The following is a 5,989-nucleotide window of genomic DNA, read 5'->3' on the forward strand; positions in this document are numbered from 1 at the left end:
TACAAATTAACTGGTTAAACTTACATGTTTTTGACCAATATATTCTCCTAAATACTCGTTTAATTGCATGAAATCTGATCTCTAAAAAGAATCGACGTGTCGCTCGTTGTATCTACAAAAGTTCTCATCCTAGATTTCGTTGTTACACGTAACTCGTGATGAGGCTCTCGATGAGCTATGCGTACCTCTAACACCGGCCCCATAAATTTCCAATGCTTCGAAATTTAATTGATTCATACTACTTCTAGATTTAACAACTACTTAAACTAAACTTCTAATGATACCATTCAACTTATGCATAACATTCTTAATTTATCAATTCAAATATCGTTCTCCGACTCAATAAGCCTAGCTAATTTGGTGATGGGTCTCACGTGAGTTCCATTTTGTGTCTTTACGTGGCATGACCTGGTTCGACCATCGCGACTCGTTTCAACCTTCAAGATTCTCCCATACGGCCAGTAAGCTCGTCCAACGCTGGTATCTTGAACAACGACGATATCTCCTACCTGTATGTCAGGATTCTGATGTTGCCACTTTGATCTTTCCTGTAAACGAGTAATATATAGCTTGTGGAAGTACTTCCACACTTGTTCAGTGACGAAATTTACTCTTTTCCATCGACCTCTATAGATATCATTTTCGGTCGTTAAGCTTGTGTCGGTTTCAACCGTAGTTAAACCCATTAAATGATTCGGGGTAATGGCAACTACTGTTGTGTCTTCACATGACGATGCGGTCAGTGGTCGGCTGTTCATTATCCATTCTACTTTGACAAGAACGCTTCTCAGCTCTTCTTCAGATAGTGTCTGTCTATTTATCAGTCCGTACATAATCTTTCGTACAGACCTGATTTGTCTCTCGTAGTGACCTCCCATGTGACTAGACAACGGTGGATTAAATTTCCATTCTATGTCATCTTTTGTCAATTTTTCTTCAATGAGTAACTGCTTGTTCATTTCAAGTAAGTCTTTTCGCATTTCTTTACACGCTCCGATCAAGTTTGTATCATTGTCGGACCGTAATATTTTCGGTCTGCTTTAGCAACACTAATCTGACAGCTAAGCTCTAAAATAGATATTGAGAAATGGGTATCAAAATAATCGACAGAATCTTGCGATTCTGAATTTTGTATTTATATTCAAGTATTATAAGTTTTATAAATCAATATGTTTGTGTTTTTTTTTATTAACTAAAATATTGTCTGAACCTATTGGAGTATTAACATTTTCATGCAAGCTGTTACCTTCCTGGCAGGTATGACCAGTCAAGGGTATCGCAAACAAGCGAACTTGTCATTTCTTGAGATCGACAATCTGTCGTTCTGAGTAATTATTTATAATTTATAACAATGTGTAATTAACAAGTTTGTACCAACAATTAGCAGGTTTGGCATTGGTTACCACCAACAAGGGTGATCCAAACCTTAGTTACCGTGGGCAAAGTCACGGAACAGACCAATCAGGGTTATGGTATTTTTGAGGTATAAATAGTGGACGAAGGGCAGCTGAGGTCACTTTATGATGAACCTCGCTTTAAGGAATAAATCTGTGTATATTTTAATCGTCTGCTCTTCGTCAAATTACAGGTATGTGTAATAAGTTTTATAATATTTTATTAAGTCATATTCTATGGAAATATTGACTAGGCCTAGGATGTACTTTATTTAATAATATTACTTATTAAGTATGGCCGAATACATGGTGTTTTAATATAATAGTTGAAATAATATTAATCAATTATACTAGAGCAATAGTATGTGTTTAAATAGGTTAGATGTTCTTGAGCAGTTATGTTCTATTTCAATTAACTTGGCCGCCATTTTTGGCAAGTAATCAATGAGAATTACGGCCAGAATATGCTCGATATCAGAGAACATTAGTTTCGTATTTAAGTATTATGAAATAAGTCGACAGTATACTAATCATTAAGATAAACACGTTTTATATTTAATCTGTATCATTTATACTCATATATCATCACATATCTATTAATGGCACTTTATGATGAACCTCGCTTTAAGGAATAAATCTGTGTATATTTTAATCGTCTGCTCTTCGTCAAATTACAGGGTCTTGCGTTTGTAGTTGTCTTAGCTAGAACTACCGAAAGTTACTGAGGAATACATCTATCCAAACTTTCTATTATTAAAATGGTGGAGAACCCAGCTTCGAATACCGATGCCACAACCATCTAACTACCGTACGATCGTAACAAGACAACAAACGAACCAAGTTCGGCAAAACGTTGAAAACCCAGTATTGATTCCGCTATACGAGCCGCCGAGAGATATTCGACAAATTGTAGTTCGCGAGGAGGACGAGGAGGTACATCTGGCAGAAATCGACCAGGTGGATAACGGTATAGACATTAACGAAAACCTAGAGGGTAACATGCCTTATAAACTCGACCTTCCGGGTTACGACCACAGTCGGCCTATCAAAAGTTGGCTGAATGACTTTGACCGTTGGGTCCAAGCGACAAATATACCGCTCGAGCAGCAAACCACAGCCCTAATACTGCGTTTATCTGGTTCCTCCAGATCCGCCATAGATACATTGACTCTCGAACAACAGAACGATTTGGAGGAAGTAAAAAAATGCTTGGAAAATAAATTTAAACCTATAAGAGACCCAATGAGAGGTCTAGATAAACAACAAGCAGGCGAGTCCGTACAGGCGTACATGGACCGAGTAGAAAGGGCAGCTAGCCAGTCAGAATTTACGTTGACATGTGCTATCGAACAGGCCATAGATTGCCTAAACGACTCTATTAAACCTTTGGTCGCAACTCATTGCCCTGATACATTTGATAAATTAAGGAAAATTGCAATGAACGCAGAATCAGCAGCAGGGGGTAAAATTACTGCGACTTGTAGTCTCACCACAGCGGTCGACAAACTAACTAGTCATTTGGAAAATGTACAATTGCGACCGGACAATAAGGTGTGTGCATGTCAAGTAAACGCGATAACCGATAGTAAAAGTGACAATGGATTTAATTATGCGAATAGACAGAATTATCAAACGCATCAACAACAACAACAGTCCTGGTCTCCTCAATTCGTGCCACAGCCACAACAGTTTTGGCCGCAGCAGCAGTTTTGGGCGCCACAACATCAGCCGCAGTTCCAGCAACCGCATTTCCAGCAGCCGCAGTTCCAGCAGCAGCAGCAATTCCAGCAGCCGCAGTTCCAGCAGCAGCAGCAGCAGCAGCAGCAGTTCCAACAGCCGCAGTTCCAGCAGCAGCAGCAGCAGTTCCAACAGCAGCAGTTCCGGCAACAGCACTACAGGGGACACCAGCGGCATAGAGGGAACAGCAATAGGAGAAATCAATGGTCGCAGCCAAATGGACAAAACAATTCAGGTAAACGGGTTCCATTATGTTATACATGCAATACCCCAGGTCATATATCTCGAAATTGTCCGAACTCAGGTCAGAAATAGGGGTGCGAGCCTGTCCAAGAGAATCCAACTATGGACGGGCACCCGAAGGTTGAAGTTGCGTTCCTGGCGACATTAGAGAAAAATGTTGCCACAGTATTTGTGTCGGGGCACAGAATTAACGCATTGCTTGACACAGGTGCTGGTATTTCTTGTATATCATTGTCATGTCTGAACAAAACTAAATTTGCTAATGAAACGTTGTCAGCGCCTGAGATAAAAGAAGTAGTTGGCGTGAGTGGAAGTAAGTTGTCGGTCCTAGGTACGGTAAACCTGCCCTTAATCTTCCCGGGTATAAAGACGCCAGTCGAGCAAAAATTTCATGTATTTCAACATCTTCATCAACCCCTTTTACTAGGTTTAGATTTCATAACGGAGAAGCAGGTAATAATTGATATACCCAATAAAGTATTTAGTATGACGAGTGTTGAGGATAAAGTTTTGAGCATGGAGATCCATACTAAGTTTGCACGCACGATTAAACCAATCAAATTGAAAGCTAAATCAGAACTTCAAATTCCTGTGAAAGTTTCTAAAACTCTTGATAAACAAACGGTACTTTTGTCACCAATACAAGAATTGATGGCTATGAATTATACAGGTGCCCGTTGCTTAGTAACAGTTAATAATGGTAGAGCAGTAATGAGATTATTGAACCCAACTAAATCAGTTATAAAAATTCCAAAAGGGCAATCTATAGCATATATATCGGATGTTAAAGAGTCATCAATTATGTCACTTGACGCAGAAGAAACTGTTTCTGTAAATAATATTAATGATGAAACACCGGATTATGATACTAGCGAAGCTATGAAGTTCCCTCCTACGGGACACACTCCAAAAGTTGAAGATTTACAATTTGACTTATCTAATTCGGATCTAAATAATGAACAAAAAGAATTGTTACTAGCTTTCCTTCATAGGAATCGTGATAGATTTTCTTCCAACTTGAATGAATTAGGGCATACTTCCATATACGAACATACTATTGATACTGGGGATAGTCCCCCGGTTTGCCAGAGGCCATATCGCTGTAATGGGATAATTAGAGAAGAGCAAGATCGTCAGATAGACGAAATGCTCAAAGCCGATGTTATAACTACATCAAACTCACCGTTTAATTCACCTGTTGTGATGGTAAAGAAAAAGTCAGGCGAATATCGCTTCGCGGTGGACTATCGTAAATTAAATGCTATTACTAAATCGGTTTCTTACCCACTACCACGAATTGCCGACGTTGTTGACTCCGTAGCAGAGTCTAAAGCAAAATTATTTACAACTCTCGATATGACCTCCGGTTTCTGGCAAATTAAGTTAGATCCGGCTACTATGCATAAGTCTACCTTTGTTACTCAAAATGGCGCCTACATGTTTAAAAGACTACCATTTGGTCTTAAGAATTCACCCATGGCATTCCAAATGACCATGAATGAAGTCCTCCGTGGCTATCATTGGAAATTTTGCTTAGTGTATGTAGACGACATTTTGGTATACAGTAGAGACTTTACAGAACATTTACAGCATTTGCAACTGGTTTTTAACCGTTTACGACAAGCTAATATGACATTGAAGCCGTCCAAATGTCACTTTGCTCAAAGCAGTGCCCCATATTTGGGATATATTTTCACCAAAGATGGTGTAAAAGCAGATCCGTCGAAATGTCAGGCAGTACAAACGTTCCCAGTTCCTAGAAACGTGAAAGAACTGCGCTCATTCTTGGGCTTGTGTAACTTCTATCGCCGTTTCGTCTGGAATTATTCGCATATCGCTACTAAATTGACTCCATTGTTACAGAAAGAATCCAAATTTATTTGGACTGATGAGCATCAGGAAGCATTTCTACAATTGAAAGAGTGCCTATTATCGCCACCCATTTTAGCCTATCCTGATAATGATAAAGAATACTTACTCTGCACTGATGCGTCTGATACAGCGGTAGGTTATATACTGGCTCAGCGCGACGATAATGGTCGCGAGCGCGTTATTTGTTATGGCGGTCGTGCTCTTTCTGCCCAACAACGTCGTTGGGATACTAGGGAAAAAGAAGGTCTAGCTATTGTGCTAGGAGTAGACGCATATAGGGAATATTTGGCCCCTAAAAAGTTTACTATTTATACTGATCACCAGTCCTTGACTTTCTTAGATAATGCTAAGGATATGACCACGAAAGTTGCTAGGTGGGCAACAAAGTTACAAAATTATGAATTTGACATAATACATCGCCAAGGCAAGAAAAATGATAATGCGGATAGCCTATCTAGACGCGAATACCCTACTGTCATTGATACTAGTGAACATGACGACTTCCCGGCGCCTATTGATGTAGTGTCGCCAGGAGTACATGAACTATTCGCAGATCTGTTTCAAAAGGATACAGGTGAATCACCGCCGGCCGGTAACCATACATCGTATGGATGGCGGCAAGCTGAGTTTCAGTACGATACTAAGGGTTGCGAGACTGAAAGTACACGAGACGATATGGAAGCTGAGGTTCCTGTTTGTGTAGTGGATGATTTAGATATCGCTACCACTCAGCGTTCTTGTTC

This window comes from Tubulanus polymorphus, chromosome 8 (genome assembly GCF_964204645.1).
Source record: "Tubulanus polymorphus chromosome 8, tnTubPoly1.2, whole genome shotgun sequence".
Classification (NCBI taxonomy): Eukaryota; Metazoa; Nemertea; class Palaeonemertea; order Tubulaniformes; family Tubulanidae; genus Tubulanus; species Tubulanus polymorphus.